Here is a 13,618-nt window from a genome sequence, read left to right on the forward strand (position 1 = left end):
GGAAAAACAAGCTGATATGGATAGAGCGCCTGTTATGTGCCAGGCATAGAGCAAGGAACTTTTAAGTCAATTTTCTCATCTAATATGGATGATGGCCTCATGGACCACAGGACATGACTCCCCTTTGAGCGTGGAGTGGGGTCAGGCGAGGAAGGGGAGAAGGGGCAGGAGGGGATAGAGAGAACCCTCAAGTTTCCCACCCTACCCATGGCCAAACCGAGAAAACGGAGGATCATTCTCTATCATTTCGGGGGGGTAGATTGCTTCTAAAAGATATTCTAGTCCAAACTATCCCCCCCCAGTAGATTAAAATTCCAAACAACTGAGCTACTGGTGAATCAGATTTGAAGCATGAGTCATGGACTCTAGGAGCCCCTGTTAAATGTCCCTGCAATTCCCTGTGAGAGAAGGCAATTCCCCCACCCCCGCCCCCCTGCGTCGGCACGTGGTTATTTCTCAGGCTAGTGGAAAACTTGGGAGTTGGTTGAGTTGTGAGGGATGGAAACCCAAAGTTCTACACAGATCCATACTTTTCACCTCTCTCCCTTAAAGGTATCACCAAAAACAGTCTCCCACCTGGAGCCTGTGAAATCTTTATACTGTTCTGTGCAGGTGAGGCCCAGCTGTCCGTCATGAAGAATGCAGGGGAGGCAAAGAATTATAGGCTAATGGGGCCGTTGCTTGTCTCAGGATGCGCTGGCAGTCAGAGGAGAGAGGGCAAGGGAGGGAAAGGAAGGAGGAGAGAAGACCATCGGTCACCTACCCAATCTCCACAACCAACCGGGCAGCCAAGCTACTCAGAGGGAATTCTAGGAAAACCAGACAAGAATCAAAAGAAATCAGCAAAATCACTTGGAGCCCGATAGTAGAGGGTTCTTCCGGGGAAGAACAAAGGGTGAGCAGTGATCTTGTGAATCTTATCGTGCAGTGGATTGAGGAGAACAATCCCAGCCAAGATTCTGAAGTTACTTAGGCATTGATGTGAAGTGCTTTATACGAAATATCTGACTTCTCTTCAAAACTACCCTATGGAGAAGATACGATTTTTACCCACATTAAGAAGACTTGCTCCCCAATATTTTTAAAAAGATTTTATTTATCTATTTGAGAGTGAGAGAGAAAGAGAGAGAGAGAGAGAGCAAGCATGAGTTGGGGGGAAGAGAAGAAAGAGAGGGACAAGCAGAAGCCACACTGAGTGTGGAGCCTGACACGGGACTCGATTCCACGACCCCGAGATCATGACCTGGGTTGAAATCAAGAGTCGGATGCTTAACTGACTGAGCCGCCCAGGCGCCCCTGACTTCCCCCCAATAGTAATGACATAATAATTGAAGCTCCAGGAGGAAGTTGGCTCTCACTTCCACTGAAGGCGTCCTAGCGTGTAGAAGGACATTTGTCGCCACTGGAGATTATAGCTGACTCTTCCAAGGACACAGCCATAGCTGGAGATCTGAATATCCTCAGCGGTTGTCATACAAGGGAGAACAGTTTCCAGTTTTTGGAAGTCGAGTCAGGTCTGGTAAGTAAAGTAAATGAGGGAGAAACGGCAAGGCCGATTTTCTTGTACGGTCCATAAATCAATCCAGTTCCTATAAAAAAATTCCAAGACGATTTGGCAGCGACCGTGGAATAAATGTATGTAGCTTCACAGGATGACAGCTCTGGGGATAGCGTTCATTTGTAGGAATAAGTTCTGATGTGTCAGTAAGTAATCAGCTGTGTCACTTTGTGTGTCTTGATTTCCCAATTGAAATAGACGACCCTGGAAGCTGGGGGCCGGAGGAGATGCACAGCTTCGCTTTTGTGGGTGGAAACATTACTATTTGGTTTCATCCCTCCCCATCCCCTGCTCCTCTGAGTTTTCCTCTCCCGCAAGCCACTCCATGCTCTGATGCTCTGCACAAAATCCTTGGAATCACCCTGACACTTCCAGTCAGCCTCCACATCTAGTCTGTCAGGAAATCCTATGGCTCTGCCTTTAAAAATATACCTGCAACAAGACCGCCTCTCATCACCTCTACGGCTCCCAGCCATGTCCCCTTCCCTCCTGCCTGGGCCATTGTACGAGCAGCCTCCCCGGTCTTCCTGCCTCCACCTCTGCTTTTCATAGCCTGTTCCCACCCAGCAGTTGTTGAGAAAGAAGCTCACTTTTCTTCTACTAGAGCCCCCAGTGGTGGTGGTGGTTGGTAGACTAATGGTCCCCCATATGTCCACGGCCCGATGCCCAGAGCCTGCGAATGTGTTGCCACATGTGGGCAAAAGGGACTTTGCAGATGTGAGGAAGGGTACGGGCCTTGCTATGGGGGAAGGACCCTGGATTATGTGGCTGTCATGTGCTAAGAACCTGACCCCCTGTTGCTGACTCTGAAGGTGGAGAAAGGGGACCATGAGTCAGAGGATGAGGTCAGCCTCTGGAAGCCAGAAGAGGTAAGCAACGAAAGGCATTCTCTGCCGGAGCCTCCAGAGAAGATCCCAGTCCCACCGACACCTTGATGACAACCCAGTGAGAACCGTGTCAGGCTTCCAGCATCCAGAACCGCAAGATAACAAGCTGGTGTTGTTTTAAGCCACGACGTGTGTTTGCAGCAATTTCTTACAGCAGCAACGGACACTGGTAAGAGTTTCTCATCCTACTTAGGTTAGACCCAAAGGTTTTCCCATGGCAGGCAGGGCCTGTGTGCTCTGGTCCCGTCATTTCTGACTTAATCTCCTTCCACTCCCCACTCCCATTCAGCCTGCTCCAGCCCCACGGGCCTCCTTGTTCTTTCTCCGGACCCTGAGGGGACTCTTGCCTCAGACCTTCGCACGTGCTGGTTCCTCAGTCTGGCGTGCTTTTCCTGGTAACCACGTGGGCTTCTCCCTCAGCCTTCCGCTCACAAACCCCCCCCACCCGGAGGCCGCACGCTGACCGAAAAAACAGCGCCCCCTGCTGGCTGTCTTTCCCATCCTCGCTCTTAGCCGACTTTCCTCCTCCTCCTGCTTTCTACCATCTCTCTCTCTCTCTCACACACACACACAGACACGCACACATTGATACTTCTATGTGTTTGTTGTGTGGTTGTCTTTTTTATTGCCTGTCATTATCCACTAAAAATCAAACTCCAAGAAGGCAGGCATTTTCACCTGCTTTTTTTTCTCCTCCCGTATATCCAGTGCCTAGAATAGGGCACAGAGCAGCTGCGCTGGGAGTCTTATTGACCAAATGAAGCACAAGGTTTTAATTGTCATGTGCTATAAGTTCCCCCAACAGGTGAGTCATTTTAGAAATTTTTAATTTTTTTTTCTTTAGATTATGACGAAACTTGCTGTTGGCATCCAAAGCCCAGAGATGGAATAATATCTCCTCTGTCCTTACACACTTGGATGCTAACTTCTGCTTACAACACAGGACTCGGGCTTCCGGTACAGCTGCCCCCACCGGCTGGGTGACCTCCAGTCAAGCACCTTCCCCTCTGGGCCTTCATTTCCTCCTATGTGAAGGGGGTTTTAGATGATGATTTCTTGGACCTCTTCCAGAATGCTGTTCTGTGCCCACCGTTTCTGTAACTGTTTGGCTCGCTCATGGTGGTTAACTGCAGGGAGGCTGGGGCACCATTTCTCTGAGTGCTTTTGAAAGACAGATGCTCCTTTGTGTTCTGCCTGTGGAAGCACTCCCGATTTCCAGAGCACAGGTGAGGTGTGGGTGTGTGCGGAGATATTCACTGTACATATATATATATGTATAGTGAAACTATTGAGACGGGGCGCCTGGGTGGCACAGCGGTTAAGCGTCTGCCTTCGGCTCAGGGCGTGATCCCAGCGTTAATGGGATCGAGCCCCACATCAGGCTCCTCTGCTATGAGCTTGCTTCTTCCTCTCCCACTCCCCCTGCTTGTGTTCCCTCTCTCCCTGGCTGTCTCTATCTCTGTCAAATAAATAAATAAAATCTTTAAAAAAAAAGAAACTATTGAGAAAGAGCAAGGTGGAAAAAATACCCATTAAATTCAGAATAATGGCTACCCTGGAGAAGCGAGTGGAGGGAAAGAACTAGGTGGGCACACAGGTGAATTTGAAAGCATCCAGAATGTACCATTTAAGGCTGTGTGGTGGGCATATGGATTTCGTTGTGTTATTCTATCCACCTTCTACATAGCGTTATGTATATTATTACATAACTAGCGACGAAGGACTTCATCATTAGAAAAACAACTCAGACCATGAAAGGAAACATAATAAAAGCAGGAATGTTCAAGGCAGACCAACCTGGGCTCTGTTCTTGGAGTCTGAGCAAGGCACTTCCCTCTGCAACTAAGGCCATTTCCTCATGGGCACCTGAGGGAAAGCCAGGAGTGAAGTAGGACGGCCCGCACACAGTAGGTGTTCAGCAGTGGGGAGTGAAGACGAGAAAGTGAGAGGAAGGTCAATACAAGCACTATTCGAAGTGCTCTTCTTCTCAAGATGGTAATAGGCCTTGCGAACATTTTCAATAGTCATAATTAACCCGTCTGTTGTTTGCAGACAGTCCCTTCATTGGAGCTGACAGCTCTCTGAGGCAAGTGAGAGCAGATATGTCTGTAGAGGATGAGCGAGCTAGAAGGGACCGAGTCCCACCATCCCAGTGGGAGAAGGTCAGCACGTCGCCCTTAAGTTCAAGCCGAGCACGGCGAGTGCGGCTGTGGCTCTGGGGGTCTGAACGACTCACCGAACAAGACCCGTCTGGTGGACATAACAGGGAGGCCTGCACCCTACCGTTGGGACAGATGTATCTTCTCTTGTGTAAATGTTTCTAGACACTGGCCATATGTGAGGAAACAAAGAAAGGCTACCAAATTTTCAAAAAATCGGGAACATATAGGATCGGTTTTCTGGCTACAAGGCAATAAAGGTAGAAGCTAATGGCAAGAAAGTAACATACACCCATCTGTAAATTCAAACTTCCTTCTAAATAATCGGGGGATCATGATACAATGATAGAAACTCTGGCAAAAGAGTTGAAAAAGCTGTAAGTGGCCAGGCCTCTTTGCTAAGCTTGTGCTGGTGGGGAGAACTTGACGAGGTGTGTGACACCTGTCCCGGGACCTTGCCTTTCATGATTCTTCTCCTTAATCCAGGCTTGGAGTGATGGCCTGCTGTCTTCACATGGCTGTGCCAAGTATTTGCCACCTGCCCTCCACTCCACCCCCTCACTCCCTCCTCCCTGACTGTCGAAGAGAGCCCATCCTTGTTGAATGCTGGCTGTGTACCACAGGCTAGGGCTTGGGGCATACAGGTGACTAAGACACAGCCCACAGAGAGCCCTCTGTGACACACAGGAGTGTGTTTGTAGGTGTCCACAGAGAACCCTCAGGATGAAGCGAAACGCGGGACAGAGTGTCCACAGAGGGAGTGGGGTGGGACGAGGACACCCAGCACAACGGAGGCAAAATCTCAGGTGGGTCTCCAGGGCTGAGGTGGCGTTCTTCCTGAGGAGAAATGGAAGAAGGGCATGGGAACAGCATGGGGCAGGTAGGTGTGAAAGAGCCTGGTTCACTTGGGACACACTAGGGTGTGGGCGAGGGAGGTGAAGGGCTGCTGTCTCCATGCAGGAGCCAAAGCGCGAGCAGTTTGAGTTGTGTTTTGTAGGAAAAGGGCAGTTAACAAAGGCTTTGAGGCAGGGAAGCGACAAGGACTGATGTGGGTTTTGTTTTTTTTGTTTTTTTAAGCAGTCGCTGGCATAAGAGAAGATGAATGGGGGGAGGAGAAAACAGTGCAGGGCAGCTGGGGAGGGGCTGCTGTGGGGGGTGATGAAAGCATGATAAATGGATTCTGAGATGCTGGAGACTGATACTCAGTGTGTTATTCCTCTCAGGAATTTTTATATTTTGACAGGGGACACTATCTTAACCCGAAGGAATGAAACTCTAAAGATGGCAATTCCTTGGTTGTGATAAGCCAGTGGGAGAGAAGTTTTTGGGTGAGGGGTCCAAGGAGGCCCTGAAGAGTCCTTTAAGTAGGGACCCCATGGTGAGGGGGTCACTACACTGTCTTCTCCGCAATTCCTGTTTGGGCAACATGGATCTGGGTATGTGCTACATTGTGTNGTAGGGACCCCATGGTGAGGGGGTCACTACACTGTCTTCTCCGCAATTCCTGTTTGTGGGCAACATGGATCTGGGTCCGTGCTACATTGTGTTATAAAAATAGTTATTGCCGGGACGGTATAGAAAAACACGTAATTCAACTGGATTTGGAAAAAAAAAAAAACGAAAAAAGCTCTTTCTTCGCCCTAGACTATCCAAGACTCAGGCTCAACTTTTACCAATCGGTCCTGCGAGCGCGCACTTCTCCTGGCTGGTCAGTTCACCGACATGATGGGTGGAACCTGGGCCAAGACCCAGTCCAGAGAGAAGGCTCTTCTGCTGAATCAGTCCTGTCACAGAAACTGCTATAGAGAGGTCATCTCAGGAACCACAGGACCAGAGGGACAAGCCGGAGCGGGGACTCTGGGGAGGGGAGCCTCAGACCCTGGGGAATCCCTATGTCGCCTTCAGGTCTCAGACCAGGACTCCTGCCAAAACGGCTTCTCCAACCCTGAGCAATCCTTTGCCATCCTGGCCACCGTTTGGGTGGACAGAGAAGATGTTTGGTTCCCACCATGTTGGAGGTCCTGAGAAGACTGGTCCTTTCCCAAAGATGACGCTAGTCTCTCCCCACCCCAGGGCTGGCTTGGGTTCTTTCCGTGGTAGCAGGGACAGCGAGTTCCTTGGGCCACCCACACTCTCACCCGGCCACCTTGCTGTCTACACATGGACATTATGAAGCAGCTGGCTCAGGTCGTGGGTGGGGGAGGATTCAGCCGTGGCTGAAGGCTATGGACTACTTGGGCTACCCCATCTTCCCACACTCAGCCTTGTGAGCGTGGTGTCTTGGACACGCCTGGCACAGTTTTTCCAGGCTCCTTCCCCATTCCCACGTGCTTCTCTCAAGGCACACATGTGAATAGACAGGTGCACCCAGAGTCAACACAACTCCGAGGAGACGGAAGCTCAGCTTTCCCTGTGGAAATTTCATCAGAGGCCTGCTGAGCTCCGGGACCAGCATCACCCATGCCCCACCAGGGTCTAGTCATTGCCAGGACCAGAGTGAGCTGACAGTAATCTAGCTTTTTCCTACAGCCCAGAAGGCTAGAACTTGGTGTGAGGGATGCAGAAACCACTCAGAATCTTCTGTGTGCTTGGTTCACATGGCAGGGGAGATGGAAGGTAGGTGGAAGATGGGTCCCAAAATTTGTGGCCTGTACTCTGGAAGCAAAAGATGGCAACATGTTTTTCTTCCCTAAATGTTTGTGAGCCTGTTTGTTTTTTTTTTTAAAGATTTTATTCATTTATTTGACAGAGAGAGAGAGATAGCACAAGCAGGTGAGAGGCCGGCAGAGGGAGAAGGAGAAGCAGGTTCCCCACTGAGCAGGGAGCCTGACTTGGGGTTCGATCCTTAGGGATCATGACCTGAGCAGAAGGCAGACGCTTAACCAACTGAGCCACCCAGACGCCCCTGTTCCTTAAATGTTTGAAAGATTGTTTTAGCTTGGTTAATGATTGGAGAGCTTCCACAAAGACTCCAGAGTGTTCTGGAACACTGGAATGCATGTGTAGACAACAAGGCAGCCAGGTGAGAGTGTGGATGGCCCAGGGAGCTTGCTGTCCCTGCTACCACAGGAAGAACCCAATACTAGTCCTTTGGACTCTGGCATTTAGCGTCTGTCGGGAAGGGGCTGACAGGAAGCATTCAGCTTCTAAAACCTGCGGCTGCCCCCTCCACCCAACACCCCGCTCCCGAAACACCTCCTCCCATCCCAGGGTGCATGGGGCAGAATGTGTGAGGAACACAAGCCCTGTAGCACGATGTGGTCCCCAGGCCCATTCAGGCTTGAGGGAGTGAGAGGCTCTCTTGGTCTTCTCCAGGTGAGAGAGACAGAGGAGACCCCTGAGCCCCAGGTTTTTGACCTTAAATACCTTTGCCCTCTATTGATAAGCCTGAGTTTTATGCTGACCACATGTGACCCCGCTATGGACAGGTCTGGGCCTTTTTTAATTTGCATCCCTACCAGCCAAGGTTTTGTTGAGCTTTATATCTTGTGTGTGTTATGAAAATAATTTTTAAAAATCAATTGCTGAATACAAAATGAAATTACAACAATGGATATGTTTGTATTAAAGTTCACAGGCAAGGACTAAGGGGTTTGCACTTGACCCTGAGGGCGGTGAAGAATCATTTAGCTCAGAATAACGGCCAGGCTCAGGGCCTGGTGAGGTGTGCACACTTTGCTACTGAATCCTCTCACCAGCCCTGTCCAGATAGATTTTGACAGTCCATTTTGCAGATAAGGAATCTGAGGCTTGGGAAGCTTAATGACTTGCTCCAGGTGCCATAGCTCAGAAGGGCAAGGCAGGATTAGAACTCGTGCTCATTGGGCTTCAAACTACCCCTGATGTTTCCCAAGACTCCAAGTGGCCTGGGAGCTGTCACACCCCACTGTGCAAACTCCTGGGCTCTGTCTCAACATTCGCCCCGGGAGCAATGGCCCCCCATCCCTTTTCAGATGTCACAGTTGTTTCAGGTCTTCTCAGCAGGGCATCTCCTTTTGTTGTGAATTGAGGTGTAATTGACATACACCACTCCATTAGTTTCAGACATACAACATAATGATTCTATCTTTATATATTGTCAGATGATCACCATCACATCTCGTTAACTTTCATCACCACACCTAGCTCCAAAATTTTTTTTCTTGAGATGATCTTTTAAGATCTCTCTTAGGGGCGCCTGGGTGGCGCAGTTGTTAAGCACCTGCCTTCGGCTCAGGGCGTGATCCCGGCGTTATGGGATCGAGCCCCACATCAGGCTCCTCTGCTGGAAGCCTGCTTCTTCCTCTTCCACTCCCCTGCTTGTGTTCCCTCTCTCGCTGGTGTCTCTCTCACTGTCAAATAAATAAATAAAATATTAAAAAAAAAAAAGATCTCTCTTAGCAACTTTCGAATATACAAATATACAGTATTGTTAACTCCAGTCCCCACGCTGGTGTGTGTGTTTGGAGGTGGGGGCACCAGTCTCAATTCCAAGAAGCACAGGAAAAGGTGGACATCCCAGGTGGAGAAAGGGTCCCAGTAAGAGTGTTACTGAGTGGGAGCGGAGGTGATAGTAAGAGGCGAATCAGTGGTGGAAGACTGAGGGGTGCATTTGGCGTCACTCCTGCTGGGGGATGAGGGAGGAGGCCGTGTGCAGAGAGGGAAGCTGTTTGGACAAATGCATGATGGTGATGCTTTCTTCCGAGAGGCCTGGACCTCGGGGCCCCACAGACCAGCTGGCATCTGGCCTTCTAAAGCCTGAGGGACTTCATGTCCCAGAGAAGGCAGGAAGGACAAGGAAGTAGTCTGGAAAGTAGGGTTTCTAATAACTTCCTTTTCCCTCCGTTGCCATGCCCACTTGTCTGGACATCCTCTCACTTTCTGCCCACCAGACATGGGTCATCTGGGAGGGACATGTGCCAGGTAATGGGGCAGGGGTCACAGTAGTGAATAAGACTCAAGTGGTCCCCTTCCTCAAGAAACTCACTAGCTACCTGCATGATGTCAGGATCCTAATGTTTCTGAGACATAGTTGGCTTACTTATCTGTAAAATCAGGAAACTCACACCCACCCTGAGACATCTGGAAGATGTCTAGCTGTCACTGGGCACTTGAGACAAGGCTAGATTACCACATCCTTTGCATAGCGCCAGTGCTCAACGTACACAGGGCACAGCTCTTTCTCCTGAGCCCCCTTTCCCCTTTTTCCCTCCTGACTCTGCCTGATAAGAATTAGCTGTTGTGTATTTTTTGGCTTTTACTAATTTCTAAGTGCTTGCTGTCTTAAGTTCTTTACGTACATTATTTGATTGGCTCTTTAAAACAACCCCAAATATTATTCTAGAGACGAGGAAACCAAGGCACAGGCAAGCCAAGTAACTTTCTCAAGGTCACACAGCTTATGAGTAAAGAGGTGGAATTCAGGACTCTAAGCTGTGTATACTCAAAGGCTAAGTTAAACCGCTCTATCTAGGAGTAGGACTGAGTGAAGGAGGGGTCTGACCCACACACAGACCCTTCAGTGGTATTTGGAGAGCCAACGTTTTACTTTGAAGAAGCACACCAAACGGTCAAAACTAGGAACTAGGTTCAGGATACGTAGGTACATACACCGAGAGAAAGCACACATAAACACTATTCAGCTGAGATAGTGTTCACTTACGTATTCCCATCAATAAGACTAACAGCAACTGTGGACAGTGGTGGCGGTGGGGCAGGGGGTTGCTGGGAGGCACAGGCTCTCTTGTCTGTGACCGGCCAGTCTCCTCTCCTGGCCTTGGCCACTGCTTGCTCTCAGCCAGTTTGTCTGCTGGCGGTGGTGTTCCTCTCCGAATTCTCCACCCTGATCTGCACAAGGGGCTAAATGGCCAGCAGTTCACTGGGCTCCAGAGAGATCAAGGGGGGTGATTACTCCATATGACCTGGTTGGCCAGGCTTGGCTCAATGAAGTGCAATGCTAATGGGAAACTTACTAGACAGTTGAATATTTCAGGCAAACACAAGGCGCTGCTCTGGAGGGGTTGGGCATCATCTTTCTCAAAAAGGAATAACCGGAAGATCAGAGGGGCTAAACTTTGCTCAAGGTCACAGATGGGGAGAGTAGAACAAAGACTTGACCCTGGGTCTCCCGACTTTTTGTCTCTTCCAGCTCAGGCTGAATGCTGAAATTTTGACTCCAGACTGGGCTGAAAACACAAATGCTTTGAAATGTATAGATTTCCCTATAAAGAATCAGCTTTAGTGAAATCGGGAAGATATAATTATTTCTCTCTTGTGTGTGGAAGCTATGCGAATCATACTCCAGAACATGGGTCTGCGGGAGGGGGGCTTCCTACTTCCTACTCCTGGAACTGCTCCTGGCATACACCAGGCACTCGATTCCTGCACCTTTATTGAAACGAGTTGTGTAACTTTGTCATTTTCAATCCATGTGTTGTCCACTTAACCCAGGGGTTCCAAACTGGCATTGAAATGGCCTGGGGGCCTCAGAAGTTTCACAAAACATTTTCTTAATGAGGGGTATTGTGAATGGAAACCTTGGGAACATAAGCTGGTAGGAGGCGGTATCAACATACAGATAAAAGTGAAACAAAATGCAGAGGGGGAAGAAAAGCAACTGAGAGCTAAACTGGTAAAGTTCTGTGTGTACGTTCATTTACCGATAGTATACACCACCCTTTCCAGAAAGTATTTAAGACAACTAAAATGCCAAGAGACAAAGCACAGGTGTGGATGGAGGAAAAGGCCTGGGTTGAAGATCCACAGACCAGAATCTTCTGCCTTTTACTAGGACTGTGACCTAAGACCAGTTATGTAACTAGCCTGAGCCCCCATTTTCCTGCTATCACATAGGGATTATCAAAGATTAGACACCAGGTACATAACGTGCCTGTCAACGAGGTTTCCTAAGAGACCGGAATCTAATATTATTGTTATTTTATCAAAAACCAGGAGAGAGAAGCATTCTTACTATCCTCCCCATCGTCCCCACCATCATATCACTAGCACTGTCCTCGTTACCATCATCACTAGTATTTACCTTGTGCCCAGGCATCATCCTAAGTTCTGTGCATGCATGACCTTATTTAATCCCCACAACCCCCTAAAAATAGAAACATGAGAAAAGAGATGCACTGAGAGGTTAGGCGATATGTCCAAGATCACACAGCTATCTAGGACATGTCATCCATCGAAGAAGGTGGCAGCCCTTGCCAAGGCCAGGCTGTGCAAGCAACCTGAGCATAGGGTTTCCCTACACATGCCCCAGGACGTAACCCAATGACAAGACCGGGAACTTTCCAGCTGTCTCGTGACTGACAGAATGTATGGAAGAGAATGCTAACCTGCAAAGCAATATTCGAGCAGGAGGCATTAAAAGGATGGGGTGGGAAAAAAATACCATGAGCCAAGTACCCTGACTTCAGAAGATTTTTCAAACCCCCTTGCATAAAACTAGCCCTTCCTTTCCCTGCTTGCTGAACAACGGGGAACAGAGGAACCCCGCTGATTTCTAATACACTCCTTGTAGCCCATCATTCCATGTCCTCAGGTGGGCCAGTCATCTTGTCCCAACAGCCACAGATGAGATGGAGCAAAATTACTACCGCTCTGGCACTGGCACCATTGGAAATAAACACACAGAGGAAATCTCTGGTTAAAATGCATGCAATGTTCCTTTAAAATACACAGGAGCTTTCTAAGACGGTCATTTCATTTGGCAGTTGGGCGCTCGAAGCTCCAAATTAAACAAGAGTGTTAGTGAATTGAGTGAATTCATCTGCTTCTCCCAGTGTAAATGTATACACCAGTGTGGCCCTGGTGTCTGTGTGCAGCCGGGGAATGTTTCCATGGTGAGAGGCGAGCCTGGACACTTAGGATTTGATCCCTCTTTCCCACTTCATCTCTGGTGCACAGCAGACCCTACCCTTCCTTGTTCAGAGGTGGAAATTCTCTGTATGGGGTGAGTTCACAGCCTGGGATTCTGGTCCCCAGCTGAGGAAACAAGGTACCTCTTGTGATGTCCTCTTTCTTCGAGGTTTCGGGCCATCACAACAGGAAGGAAGGAAGGAAGGACGGGCTTACGAAGCTCTTCAAACCAAGCACCAGACTGTGCTTTAGAAAGATGCCATCTATTAACTGGAGAGATTTAAAAGTGAAACTTCGAGTACACGAGCAAAATGTTTTAGGGAATCATTAAACTTTTTTTTTTTTTTTTACCTTTCGTACCTTATTACATCTCCATTTTACAGCTGAGGAGCCCAAGTCCCAGAGAGGTTAAAGCATTTCCTAGATTGGCACAGGTTGCAGACATGGATCTGGGATTCACCCTTAGGGAGCCCGGCTCCAGAGTCTATGTTCAAAATTGCTCGATTTCCTCTCTGTTTGCTCACCGTCTGGAGAGAGCACAGTCAGGGTTTCAGCTTGGAGGCGTCTGCTCTACGAACTGACTCTGCTATGTCATAAGACAAGCTCCTTCATGTTTCTGGTCTCAGCTTGCTCCTCTGTGAAATGGGTACCTATGAGGTAATGAGGAACAAATGATGTAGAAAACGCATGTTACACACAAACAATGAATCATGGAACACTACATCAAAAGCTAATGATGGTGTGGTGACTAACATATCATGATAATTTTTTAAAAACTCAAAAAAAAAAAAGAGAAAATGCATGTGATAGACGTGTAGCTCTGGGGGCAGTTAAGAGGTAAACATGTTTATACTGCTTTTAGATTTAGGTTGTGTTTTACTCATCACTTAATCTTCACTCCAACCCTTTGATCTGAGTCTTATCCACCCACCCCAAACATAAGGAAATGGGTATTAAAAGAGAAAAAGTGACTTTCTTACAGTCAGGACTTAAACCAAGGTCTTCTGAATTCAAGCCCAAGACTCCTCTCTAGGACTTTGATGCTAAGGGTTCACAGGTTTGTGGGGTGGGGGTCATAGACTATGTCATGGTTTTTGTTTGCTTTATTGTATTTTATTTTAGTCTCTCCAGTCAGGTAGTGTGGCGACTTGCACATGGAAAGGGTTAAA

At 48.5% G+C, this 13,618-nt stretch overlaps 1 long non-coding RNA gene across 1 annotated transcript; it reads left to right on the forward strand.

Moving 5' to 3' along the window:
* The first annotated feature begins 1,390 nt into the window (after positions 1–1,390).
* Positions 1,391–3,746, forward strand: LOC117797177. Its single transcript, XR_004622095.1, has 3 exons — positions 1,391–1,519; positions 2,371–2,614; positions 3,290–3,746. It is a non-coding gene; the product is annotated as an uncharacterized LOC117797177 (long non-coding RNA).
* The last annotated feature ends 9,872 nt before the right edge of the window (positions 3,747–13,618 follow it).

The sequence above is a fragment of the Ailuropoda melanoleuca genome, chromosome 19 (genome assembly GCF_002007445.2).
Source record: "Ailuropoda melanoleuca isolate Jingjing chromosome 19, ASM200744v2, whole genome shotgun sequence".
Taxonomy (NCBI): domain Eukaryota; kingdom Metazoa; phylum Chordata; class Mammalia; order Carnivora; family Ursidae; genus Ailuropoda; species Ailuropoda melanoleuca.